At 49.6% G+C, this 13,837-nt stretch overlaps 1 protein-coding gene across 2 annotated transcripts in view; it reads left to right on the top strand.

The window, feature by feature from the left end:
- The window catches only part of UBTD1 (ubiquitin domain containing 1), a 51,140-nt gene that overhangs the window by 5,811 nt on the left and 31,492 nt on the right, over nucleotides 1-13,837 (top strand). The gene's annotated exons all lie outside the window — the stretch shown is intronic.

Consider the following 13,837-nt stretch of genomic DNA (forward strand, 5'->3'; position numbering starts at 1 on the left):
TTTTTCTCCCTGTCACTTCCCACCACCTGACATTGGCTATCTCCCCTACTCTGTGCGATCTGAGATTCTTATTTGTTTGTTCTATGGCACCTAGATCCATGCCTGTCATGGAGTAGGTACCTAATAAATATTTATTGAATGAAGTTAGTGTGTAGAACAGAGTTGTAAGGTCTGTGGAAGAGCATGAGGAAGCAGTCCTGATTGCTCTCTCATCTTAGGTGGGTGGGTGTATCCTAATGAACAGATTTAACTGCAACCTCAAAATGGTGTTCTGTTCCTGGGACTGGCTTCTGTCTCGGCCCAGGCCTGGAGAAGCTCTCAGATACCTAGGATATAATTCCCCACTGTTTGGGGGCCTCTTGGGAGGAGATACTGGGGCTGAAGGAGGAGGACAGGATGAAGCCTCTTACCAGGGTCCCAGCCAAGCAGTAGCACTTTTTGTAGGCGTGGGCTCTTCTCCCAGGCACACATGTTTTTTGTGGCCGTTAACTCAGGGGTGGACATGGGGAGGTCGGATAGAATGTGAGGCCAGAGTTTGGGTGAAGTGGATTCCAGGCCTCTCTACACATTGAATTGACTTGCTGGGGAATTTTTAGAATCATAGAATTTTAGAGCTGAAAAGGAACTTAAAGATTTCTTTAACCTCTTTTCTTTTCCCCAGCTATTAAAAAGAGAATAAAGGTATGTCTACTCCCTGCCAAGTTCACAGAAATATGGTGCAACCTATATAAAAACTGCATGGGCTCCTTTAAGTTTTGAGTATGCTAAGGTCAAGAAATTGTGGACAGGGGACTTCCCTGGCCATCTGGTGACTCTGAGCTTCCACTGCAGGTGGTGTGGGTTTGATCCCTGGTCAGGAAACTAAGATGCCACATGCTAAGCATGGCATGGCTGAAAAAAAAGAAGAAATTGTGGGCAAAGTTAAGTTTATAAGGGAAGTGGTCAAGGTCAAGTGCATTCAAAGGGAGGGGCTATAGTGTCTTTGCCACTTTCTTGAATGGTGCTCTTGGGCAAGTCATTTGTTTTTTGCTCAGTTGATCATCTCTTAAAAAAAAGGAAGAAAAAACAAAACAAAACAAGATGATAGTTCCAGTTTATTTCAGAGATGTTGTGGGGCTAAAACAATCAAACATTGTTTTTAAAATTACTTTCATGGCTAAATGGTCTGCTCAAATGTGAGGTTCTAATCCAGAGTGTCATCTGGCATCGAAGGGAAATGAGGTCTTAGTTCTCTGCTCCTTCCTAGCTGTGTGTGCTGCTTTGGACAGGCCTCTTGATCTCTTTGAGCCTCAGTTTCCTCATTTGTACAGTGGGATGACTGCTGCCCTGTTCAGCTCCCAGAGACATTGTAAGAATCAAGTGAGATCCTGTATGAAAAGAGACTTTGTGAACTTATGAAGTTCATATTATTCAAAGCTATAGGATTTTTACACACAAAAACCATAGCCAGTGATTTTCCCCAGATCATTGAAGCTTACTCTTTTTTAGAGAGCAAAACTATAAAAGAAATGTTTAAAAACTATTTTTGGATGGGAATCTTTCTGAAGTGGATGATACCGTTCCAAGCAAAGTATGCCGAGCATGAATAACCTCCTCTTTGCAACTCAGGGGTGTTGAGTTCATACCTGTATGTACAAAGCACCTGCTTGGTGGAGGGGAGGGGCCACAAAAGCCTCTTTCTCTGAAAAGTCTTTATCTCTGAAAGAAGATAGGGGTAAACTGGTGGTGGGTGGAAGGTAGATTGACAAGGGAGAGCCCCTTACACAGTGGTCTGCCTCAAGGGCCCAAGCACTGTTGGTGTGGGGAGGCTCTGGAATCCTGTTCTGGGCTCTGAATGAGAAGAGTGAGTCCTGTCAGATCAGTTACTGTGTTCATGACAGTGCGAGGCCCCCAGGTTTCTGAGATGGTAGGGCCGTGGGCCCCAAACGATATGGTGGTTCCTGACTGCTGTGCTTTTGGGGTTCATGTTTCCACCTAAAACTGTTGCTCTGTCCTCTCCCTGGTAATCAGTGTCACTTCTCCTCCTCCACCCCGCCCACAGTAAAATAGATTGTGGTTAAATATACGCAACATAAAATATCCCATTGTAACAACTTTTAAGTGTACAGTTCTGTAGCATTAAGTATTTGGCATTATGGTACAGCCTTCACCACCATCCATCTTCACAATTTTTTCATCTTCCCCAGCTGAAAATCTGTACGCATTAAACACAGACTCACCATTCACCTCTTCCCCAGCCCCTGGCAATCACCATTCTACTTTCTGTCTCTATGAATTTCATGACTCTGGGTCTCACTTTGGAGGGGACTCATTCACTGTTAGTCCTTTTGTGTCAGGATTATTTCCCTTAGTGTTATACCTTCAAGGTTTATCCACCTTGTACTTCCACTGCTTTTTAGGGCTGAACTCCACTGTATGTCTGTGCCACATTTTGCTTATCCATTGTCTGCTGATGGACACTTGGGCTGTTTCTACCTTTTGACTATTGGGAATAATGCTCCTGTGAACATGGGTGTACAAGTATCTGTTCGATACTATCAGTTTTCTTGTGTATGTATCTAGAAGTGGAATTGCTGGATTGTATGTTAATTCCCTGTTTAGTTTTTTGAGCAACTGCTCTCCTGTTTTGCTGAGCCACTGCATCATTTTATATTTTTACCAGTAGTGCACAAAGACTGCAAGTTCTCCACATCCTCACCAATACTTGTTATTTTCCGTCTTTTTAATAGTAACCATCCCAGTGAGTGTGCAGTGGCATCTCAGCGTAGTGGTCAGTTCTTGAGATAGCATCTCCCAGACTCAGATAGCAGCCCCTCTGACTTCCTGGGGAAACTGAGGGCAGAGCTGGTTAGAACTGTACGTAGAGAGTTAGTTAGTTTGTTAGTGTCAGTCACTCAGTTGTGTCCAACTCTTTGCAACCCCACAGACTTTAGCCCACCAGGCTTCTTTGTCTATGGAATTATCCAGACTACTGGAGTGGGTTGCCTTTCCCTTCTCTGGGGGAAATCTTCCCAACGCAGGGATTGAACCCAGCAGATTCTTTACCATCTGGTCCTTCTGGGAAGCCCCAGAGTAGACAAGCTCAAAGAGAAGCCTGAGGGCCCCTCCAGAGAGCTTGGGTGGGTAGATTTTGTGACATTTTTCTGGTCACTCAGAATGTTGCTTGCTTCTGGGTTTCTAGTAATGTGGTCAGTGGCTAGGATAGGTGGATAGTGGCTTCCAGTTAAGCAAAGCAGTTCTGGGTTGTTAAAATTCACGTGGCTCCCAAAGAAGGTCAATGCTGTCTTCCTCATGGAGTGTTCCCTTTTGCACAGAGATGTAGGCTTGTGGTTCAGATGCGAGCACTTGGGATGGGTGAAAGGCAGAGGGTCTTACAGAGACGCGGCATCCTGGTGTGTTTGTCGGCTGCTCCAGGCCACGTGCTTTTCTCTAAGCTGTTGGGGGCAAGGTCTCCCTGCTTTCTGAGCCCACAGGAATGGGGAACTGAACTCAGTGTGCCCCCACACCTTTGACCAGCCACAGCCCCTCAACTTGTGGCCTTTGTTGCCCTCAGAAAGGGGAACCTGTCAGGAAAAGGTCTGGGGCACCTTCTTCAGGGCATGGGGTGGAGACAGTAGGGGGGTGGGGATGGCGCCTCATTGGTACCTGTTTCCTCTGGGAGGCTGGCACTAGAGCTGAAGCCTAGGCAGCCAGCCTGTTACCAGGCAGCCTGGATCTTAGAGGTGAGCCTGTGGACTTGAAATTCTGTTGTTTTTAAGGACTTGAGAAGGCAGTTACCAACAGCTCACCTTTGTTGGGTGTGTGCCATGTGCTAGGAGCATCATGTGCAGTGTGTTGGTTAATCCTCACAACCCTCCTGTGCTGCTGCTGCTAAGTTGCTTCAGTCGTGTCCGACTCTGTGTGACCCCCATAGACGGAAGCCCATCAGGCTCCCCCGTCCCCGGGATTCTCCAGGCAAGAGCACTGAAGTGGGCCGCCGCCATTTCCTTCTCCAATGCATGAAAGTGAAAAGTGAAAAGGGAAGTCGCTCAGTCGGGTCCGACTCCTAGCGACCCAATGGACTTCAGCCTACCAGACTCCTCCATCCATGGAATCCTCCAGGCAAGAGTATTGGAGTGGGTTGCCACTTCCTTCTCCACAACCCTCCAATGGGTGGATACTATTATCACCTTTTTACAGAGGAAGAAATTGAGCCTTAGAAAGGGAATGTCCCCTCCCTAAGGCTATTTGACTTGTAAACAGCAGGGCCTGATTTCAGAGCCTGAGCTTCAGCCCCGATATAGTTCAAGATTGGGAGGAAGGGAACAAGATTTTGTTTTGTTTTGTAAATAAGAGCTTCTTATTGAGCACCTTCAGGCACCCTGCTTACCAAGGTCAATCAGTCATGCATTTGATTCTTCTCATTTTGCCTATGGGAACATTCCTACCCAACACAAAGGAAAGCCACCACAGTCAGGAATATAAGTTGATTTCTAGTGGTCACGAGGCTGAGCAGACACAGAACTGGAACTCAGTTTAAGTACTTTGACTTGAAAATTTCAGTGCTCTGAGCTCACTTCATGTGCTGCCACCCCCCACCCCCACGCTGCCCCCCCTCCCCAGGACTTGAATCCGGGAGGTGACTTTGAAGTCTGCAGAGCTCCAAGGACTGTGGTCACTCTGTTCCCTCCCCTTGGCTTTCGCCTCCTCCTTTCATTTCCTAGCCCCTAGACTACATCTAGGGGTCCCAAGCATCCATCAGATCTAGTACTTGGCACACAGTAGGTGCCCAGTAAATGTGCATTGAATGTTTTTTGACGGTGGAAGCAGTAGAACCTCAGCCATTGTAGTGTTCCTGGAGAAAAACATTAGCAGAATGCAAACAGCATTGTTTCCTCCCTCTCCTCCCAGAAGGAACCTCTACTTCCCAGCACCCAGATGCCAGGGACTTGAAGAATAGAGTGCCCCTGCTCTGCAGGCTCTGGATTATCCCCAAATTCCCAAGGGAAAAGAGGCAGCGGAGAGTCACTTTAGCAAAGTGCTTGCTGGATCAGGTGTTACTCTTTGTAATTTTCAAGACTAATGATCCCTTGCTATGTTCAGCAGTTTGCTGTTTTCAAAGTGCTTTCTCAAATATTATGATTTGATCCTCACAATCATTCTGTTAGGTAGTCAGAGCAGGAATAATTTTTCCAGTTTTATGGATGAGGATACAGAGACTTAGGATGTTAAGAGTCGTCCAACATTGTTGACAAATAAGTGGCAGAGAGGCAGAAGCCATGGGAGGTAGTGGTTCCTCTGCTTTCTCACTGTGGTGAGGAAGCCTGAGATCAGAGCCTCGTTTTTTACATCTGTGAAATGGGGACAAGAGTAGACTGCTTAGGTAGTCAGGGATTAAAGGTGATGATGTGTATTAAGTGATCACCACTGTGCTTATGTATAGCAGATGCTTAGCCAATGATGGCAGTGGGTCATTAATGACAGTAACCAAGGCCAAGTTCATTGTTCCTTTGGGGGCTTGTATTCTGCTGACTCTTGTTCAGCTCAGAGTGTTGGGAAGAGCAGAGTGTAGTCTCCTCTACCCCAACATGGGAAGTCTGATTCTGGTGCACCCTCTGGCCCTTCCTCTGCACTCAGAGTGCATAGCAAGTGCTGACCATGAATTTCTTTTCTTTTTTTTTAATATCTATTTATTTGTCTGTGCTGGGTCTTAGTTGCAGCATGTGGATCCAGTTCCCTGACCAAGAATTGAACCCCAGTCCCCTGCATTGGGAATGTGGAGTCTTAGCCCCTGGACCACCAAGGAAATCCCCATGAATTTCTTTTGATTTGCAAAATATGAGATCTGTCAAAGAGGGCATTGATGAGATGGAGCTTTTCTTTTGATAACAGGTAATTATGACAGTTTTGACAAATATTTTATTCTTTTAGTATCCATTTGCATTCTATTATCCTAGCTCCTCTGGCTCATTAGCTGTGTAACCTGGGCAAGTTGTTTTGGATTTGGGAGCCTCACCTTTCTCATCTATCAAATGGAGATAACAGTACCTATTCCACAGGGCTGTCATGGGGATCAAATGAGTTAAAAGACATAAAACCCTCAGAGTGGTAGCTGGGACATGTTAAAATATTCAGTTAATGGTAGTTGTTATTTTTTTTATTACTATCACCATGCTTGGCACTGTATTTAAGCCAGCTGTCCCCAGCCGCCTTCTCCCTCCACCAGTTGAGATATATGGCCAGTGAAGTTCATATACAAAACTTACCTTCTGCGTGTACCCTGCCTATTTACCATTCTTATATCTCCACTAACTCATTCAGGAAAGCAAAATTGGAAGCAAGTTGCACAAGAGTAATTATTATAGAGGCAACCTTGAATCTAGCTTCATCTTTAAAAAATGTGAAGCATTCACAAAAACCGGAGGACTTCAACTCTTTTAAGTTACAGATCTCTTGCAGCGTCCAACATACTCTTGCTGATTCCAGCAACAACCAGTGGCTACTTTTCTGGCCTCTCTGGAACAGATACAAACTTGTTGCCTGGTGGGTCAAGGCTCAGGAGTGCCCTCAGGTGCTGTGACCCAGCTGCAGCTTGGCAGAACCTGTCTGAGTCCACTGGGGCTTACTTCCTAGAGCCTGGCACCTCCTCCATGAATTTCCAAGAAAGTGGTGATAAGCATCCACAGCAGACCCACTTTTCCACATTTGATACACAACCCCCTGCAACTGGCTTCAAAAGCAGCTGTTTTAGAGTTATTGTATCCTGCTATTTATCGGGCACCAACTGCATGGCAGGCACTTCACTAGGTGCTTCATACACATCTCCAATCCTCTGGTAATTCGCTGTGAGTGACACTGTCCTCGTATTAGGGGAGTGGCTCCATGATATTAACTGTCATGCCCAGGGTCACATGGTGAAACATGAAAGGTTTCAGATGCCAGACTTCTGTTTTCAGTGTTCAGCCCTGCCTTCCTTCCATGTGACACCTGCCTCACCGTCAGTTTCAACTGAGGGCTCACGAGGCCCTAAACAGGTATAGCTGGTTTATTGACGTCACTGCCACCCATGACTCTCAAATAGTCCGCTTCTGCGTATCCTGAGTATGCCAGAAAGAGCACTTTGCAGCAGCCTTCATGGGTTTTTCCCTCCTTCCACCTCTCCCTGCCCCCCATATCCCCAGTATCTGCCTCCACACCACGGGATATGGCGCATGGCATTGGTTTTTTCACTTAGCTACTGTGCGCTCTTCCCCGAAAATAGACTATTGCATGGCTTGAGCCCTTCCTTTCGTGAGCGCTCACAGCAGCTCCAGGAATCATCCCTTCCCAGAATCAGTCCTCTGTACGTGGTAATCTCCACGTGCGTTAGGCACCCTACTGTGGGTTTGACCTCACTGTCTTTAGTTTCCCCATTAGCCCCTGGAGGTGGCCGTAATTACTTCCATTTTACAGATGAGGAAGCTGAGGCTCAGGGAGGTTAAGACCCTTTCCACGAAAGTGCTGCAGCTTCTGTTTGAATCCTAGCAGTTGTACCCTGGGGACCCATATCTTAACTGCTATGGGAAACTGCCTCTAAAGAGTCACCCCATCTGCCTTGTCCGTGGTGTTTGCACAGGAAGCAGTGCAGAGTTCCTTTCTTCTAGGAGTTCACAGTGTGATGGGCTGAATAATATCGAGCTCCTGTGATCTGTTTTTATTTATTCCAAATCCATTTCCACAGGCATACCTGGGCGGGCAGATTCATGCCATGCACACCAAGGAGGCAGGGCGAGCTGAGGGGACAGCCCCCTGGAGCTGATGATGCCCTGCACGGCTGTGTTTACACCCCAGGTTGACTTCTCTGCTTGCTCTTTGCCCTTCTTCCTTCTGGCCTCATGTCAAGTTCTTAGAGCCCAGAGGTCACCTGGCTCTGGCCCCGTGTGATATTCCTGTTTGTGGCCCAGTGCTAGGCTGGCGGACATGGAGAAGGGAGGCCTTACTTCACTGGAAACCTGCTGCTCTTATGGCTTTTTATAAGGCCCCAAATGATTTTTGGGAAACATCCACATGCTGTATGCACTGTTATTTGGTCCTGCTCCCTGAGGAACAGAATGGGCTAGTCTTCAGAGTCCACAGGCAGAAGGAAAGCTGCATTGGACCCTTTAATCTGCAGCCGACCCCTCCTCTCTGAAGCCTAGCTTTGACATATGTCCCACAGAAGATCCAGGGCCTGCATGTCTGATACACTGTTGGCCCCCAGGCACGTTTTCCTGAAGCCCCGGGTAGAGCTGCTCAGTCTGCTGCTTTGACAGCACCACTCCTTGGGCGTTCAGGGGCCAAGGCCCAGGGGAAATATTCAAGGAAAGACTTCAGCCTGCGAACCCTGTTCCCCTGGCGTCTGGCTCACCACCTGATGCTGGTTTGGATATGGATTGATGGGGACCCCTTTTGTAGTCTGGGTCTGGGGCCTCTGTTTTAGAGGTGAAATGATCCAAAAACTGTGGGGTGGCCAGGCTTGCTCAGAATCCACTCTTACCTTTTAGAAGAGAATTGGCATTACTAGGGAATTCAGCTGGAAGAACTGGTTCAGAAAGGTCAAGTCACTGATCTGTGGCCTGTCCTGCCACAGTCAGAAGTGGTGGAGCCAGTACCTGACCCAGTCAACCTGACTCTATTTCCTATGTCTTTTCTGTACGTGTGTGCTCAGTCATGTCTGACTGTCTCTAAACCCATTCTGTACATCCTGCCTCATTCCTGGGTACACGTGTTATATATGTATGTCTCATTGTCCATGATGGCTTACAGTCTGGGGAATGGAGCAAAGACAAACAGAGGTGTGATACAGTTTCAGGCAAGATAATACGTAAGCAAATGCTAAATCATGCCGTGTAGACAAGCAGAGACAAAGGCAATATGTAGACATTTTAGAAAGAGTTGAGGTTGGATAGGGCAGATATTAAGGGTAAGTGAGGAGAGATCACTGAAGGGTTAGTGATCTGAGTAAGGGGTTCAGGTTAGAGAGAAGCAAGCAATACAGTTTTCTTTATTGTAAAAGTAGGATGTGGTTAGGTATTAAATGTGGACAATATCAGAAAATCCAAAGAAGAAAATCTCCTTCATATTCCCACCACCCAGAGAGTCCCTATTCCTGTTTGGTGTTGATTTTTCTAGCCTTTCTTTTTTGTTTTTCAGGCGATAGGATCAAATCGGCTGTGTACACCAAGGTCGGGGAAGGTCTTGAATAGTAGATGGGGAGTTTAGGTCAGAGAGAACCTCTGTTGGTCCCTTCCACAGGGGTGCAGTGAATGAAGTGGTTCTGGAAGAGGCAACCAGCACCTGTGAGCGGATGGGACCAGAGCCTGGGGTGAAGCAGGGGTTCCTCCACCCCGGCCCTGGGTCTCAAATTTCATCACCCACTGCACAAGAGTCACAGGTTTGCTCCTCACTGCTACCGCCCAGGGGGTCAAAGGAAAGAATTTGTCTCTAGTTGTGTCAACAGCTTGCTCCCACCCCCGCATCCCACAGACTCTCTTTCCTATTTACTATCCGGTGTCTCCGGCAGAGTTCTCCTCCCCTGGAGTTGGGGACACACGGCCTTTTTTGCCACACCACAAAGCTTTGCTGCTGCCTGAGGTCATTTCAGGGGAGAAACTAAATATAGCGGAGGACTAGCATCAGGACAACTCCATATTGTTCGGGCCGTTTGGCATTGCCCTTCCGCCGACAGACAGGGTCACCTGGGACTCAGCGCCCATCTACTGGACTCTGCCTTGTGTCTTCAGTTCTCTCTGTGTTCCCCAGCCGCTGCTCACTTACACAGGACTGGGGTTCTGGCTCCACCCAGGTCCAAGAGAACCTTTAAAGGAGTTGCCTAGGGGAAGGGGCAGCAGGGAGAGTCTGGACCCGGGGTTCTCTGCCAGCTCAGCCACTTGGCACCTGTGTGGTCTTATGCCTTTGAGTCTCTGGCTCTTCATCCGAATGATAGAGGAGTTGATCTGACACAGGAGTTCTGCATTGTTGCGTTAAGCCCCTGGAACCCTTTCAGATGCACGCTCACAAGATAGCCTGATGCGTACAACCAAGTGGGCAGTGCACTGGTAGAGGCTGGGGAGACTGGAGCCCCGAGAGGCTCCATCGGAGTCTCAGGGTCCTGCAGGTGCAGTTTGAAAACCACTAGGTGAAGTGACCCTGTGAGGTTTCTTCCAACCTTAGGATTTGAGGGTCTGTCCTTACGATGGCCTGTGGCATAAATGACCCATCAGTAGGGGTGGAAACTTTGTGACCTCTTGGAGTCCTTGATGGTCATCTTCGCAGGGGCAGGAATGGCACAGGGACAGAAATCTCGGGGCAGAGGTTTCTGTAGTGGGGGCCACCCCCCGGGGGAACACAGTTTGCAGATCAGTTGGATGTGCTGGCCCACACTCTCACAGGCTGTTTTTCTCTGGCCTGCTCCTGCTTGCCTTTCCTTTGAATGCTGGTTTGTCCCAAAGATGAGATGGAAGTGAGGATATAATGCACTTCAGGCAAGGAAAATGCATTTAACTCAAGTTGCCTGGGGCTGAGTTACATATTTGATATGTGGAGTATTTGTAGAGCATGGTGGCGCCTCTGGCAGAAATCAGAAAGCCAGGATCTAGGGCCAATTCTCTTCATTGAGCAAGTTTGTTTGTCAAGCACCTGCTTTGTATTCCTGGAAAAGCTTAGGGGAGATCCCGGCTTTATTAGCACCCCTCGATTTCGAGTAACAGAAACCAGCTGAATCTAACTTCAGCACAAGAGGTGATTAATTACAGGGTCTCAGGGGTGTGCAGGAGCCCACAGCAGTTGCAGCCTGGCCTTCAGCAGAGATTGGAAAAACCTTGTTAGATTCTCCCTCCTCCTCTCAACTCTGCTGTCCCCCGGGCTTCCTCCTCACCTCTGCAGCCAGGCTTTCTCTTTCCTCAGCCCACATGGCCACAAATGTTCCTACTACAGCTCCAGACACACTCAGAGGGGCTCAGCTTGCTCAGCCTCATTCCAGACTTGCAGGGAAGCGGGCCTAATTGGCCCAGCTTGGTCCACTCAGCTCCAGCCAGGAGGTGGGCTCACATACAACAAAACCTGACTAGTGGGGCCACTTTGGACCCTGTGCCTATTGGAGGCAGCTCTGGCACAGGGGCGCTGGTGAGCCACACAGACAACTCCCAAGCCCTTAGCCAGGAGCTCCAGGCCCAGGGCGGGAGCAGGTGTACATGGAACACCTACTCGCCGCACAGGGAGACAAGAAAAGAAGCGACCCTTGGCAGGGGATGTTGTACACGGCTCCTCCAGTTGGGGCTGTCTGATGGAGGTGACAGGGCTCCCAGGCTGGTGTCAGCGGTGGTCCCTGCAGAGCTGGGGTCCCTCCTTGTCAACTCAGGGGCAAAGGGTTTGTTGGCAGGATTACAGCGAGTCAGCTGGCCTCATGGGAGCCGGGCCCGGAGAGTAGTCAGGGATGGAGGCGGCTGGTGACCTCTCGACTTGCGTCTGAACATCTGCTCCTGGCTCCCTCCCTATAAACAGCTTTCTCCTCTTCTCGGCTTGTTCCACAACTGAGCACACCAGTGCCAAGTTCTGGCAGCCAGTTCTCTGGGTGCAGGGATCACCCAGGTACAGGCAGCAGAAGCTGGGAGGCCTGATTCTGCAGGCTGTGTGGCTGCGTCTTTCAGGACTCTGGGCAGGGCAGGTGCTAAGAAAGGGTCTCTTCATCTCTCCTGCAGTCAGGGGAGTGCTTGTGGACACAGGTGAGGGGAGCCCTGAAGATGGGAGAAAGTAGAGGGCTCGGGAAGGGGGACCAGCCTGAGCTGAGGCAAGGGTTCAGGGAGGGGCTGGAGGCCGGTGTGTGCTTCAAGGAGAGGGCAGTAGGAGGCAAGGCCTGGAAGGCACCTTGCAAACCAATCTGTGGACCAGGGGTGTGGAGGTGATGGGGAGCCCCTGGGAGCATGTGGCCAGGCAGATGCCAGGGACTTGAAAGGGTACTCTGGACTCAAAGGCTGAGAAGGAGAGCTGGGGCAAGGCCAAAGACAGTGAGGCTGGATAGGGGTAGGAGGGGAAAGGTCTGCCCTGATGTCTTGGGAGTGGAAGCCCCTTTGAAGAAGGAATCCACAACCTGGGTGACAGGTTGACCAAAAGAGAATGAGGGCCAGAGGTGTGGCCCCCACTGGGGAAGCTCGTCAAAGGAGAGAGACCGTCAGCCTTGCAGGGCAGAGGGCTGCTGTAGCGCTTTTTGTTTTAAATTGGGAGAACTGACTCAACACGGAAAGGGAAGTAAGTCCCAGGCTAAAGAAAGGAGACTTCTGGAGATTGGGTCCTGGGCCCACCAGCTCTGCTTCTCAGAAATTGTGATCTTACCCAAGTCACTCAGCTTCCTCATCTTCAAAATGGGAACAGTATCTGCCCAGTCCCCTGCTAGCCATGTGTGTGTGGGGGGTCAAAGGTCATCATACAGGACAATGCTTCGTCACAGGAGAAGCTTGTGCAGCTGCAGGCAGCCTTGTTACCATGGCTTCTGGTTTGCCTTCCTGCATGCCGACCCCTCTGCCGGGTCAGGGAGCCTTCCTTCCTGAGGCCACCCCTGACTCCCAGCTAACCTCGCTGCTGACGCCCTATCACCTGGGGTCACGTTGAGATCAGCACCCTTCTGGAACCTGAGCCTGGGGGTACCCAGAGGGCCAAATAGGTGTAAAATCAGTCCCCCCTCATTGACGTCCAGTGTTCCCCTCATGGGTGCTGGTTATGTGGATCCCAGTGGGCAGGGCTGAGACAGCTAGTCTTCCAGGAGAAGGTGAAGAGACATTTGGGGAAGGACCAGATGTGCGCTGGCTTACCCATCTGCATTTCAGAGTGGAGCTGGAAGGTGTTTTTTTCCCCCATGTGGGCCTCCTTGGCCTGTTCCCCACAGAGAAAACTATGGAGCACTTGTGTCAAAGTTCCCAGGAAAGGGGGAAATGATGAAACCCGCATCCTGTTTTGCCACCGGCCTCGGGAAGGGGACCCAGGTGGGGATGGTAGATGGTGGCAGGGACAGGAGTTCTGGTGAAACCCTGGGGCCTGCAGAGTTGGGGGAGCAGAGCCTTGAGGAGGGGACCTAAGGTGAGGGAGAGCCGAATGTGTGGCCCTCCTTCCCATCCTGTCCCCGCCTGGCTCCATGTGGCAGCCTCCAGCAGCCTGGGAGCCTACTCCGTCCTCTCCGCTGCCCCTTCCTCAGGATGTGGCCTGGCTTTCCCTGGCTGCCCACGTCCTGTGCCTCCTGGCTTCCCGCCGCTCACCTGCAGCTTCCTGTCTCTGGGAGGGTCGGCTTCCTGTGCCCACCTGGCTTTGGTTTGGGTCTTCCCCGGTGCTTTCTCTTCTTCCTCCTCCAGCCCCGTTGCTGTTTCTGTCTGTTTCCCTCCCACGGAGCCTCTGCTCCCTGCTGCCAACTCCTTTCCAAACCCGAGCCCCTAGGAGTATTACTTTTCCTCAATCGCAGCAGCTGTGCATTTTGCTGGCTTACCCAGCTGTTCTTGTCCTTGACCACAGAGGTCATGTAATCTGTTACAATAAATAGAAAATGAGAATGAGAGGGTTGCCTGGTGCCTCTGGGCAGCCCTTCCAGCTGCCTGCAATCCTACCGGGAAAACAGTAATAGTAACAAAAATAATAAGGGTAATGCTTATATTAATCCTTTGCATTTTCACTTACTGTCTTCCAGATGCTGTGCTAAATATTTTACATGCATTATTTACAGTTAATCTTTATAACAACCCAGAGATATAGGTTTTATTGTCATCCTCTCACTGTTGAGGGGGACTGAGGCTTGAGAGGTTACGTAAATTGTCTGACATTACCTGTGAGTCAGTGGCAGAATGAGACTGGAACTCCT

The sequence above is a fragment of the Odocoileus virginianus genome, chromosome 7, assembly GCF_023699985.2.
Source record: "Odocoileus virginianus isolate 20LAN1187 ecotype Illinois chromosome 7, Ovbor_1.2, whole genome shotgun sequence".
In the NCBI taxonomy this organism is placed as follows: Eukaryota; Metazoa; Chordata; class Mammalia; order Artiodactyla; family Cervidae; genus Odocoileus; species Odocoileus virginianus.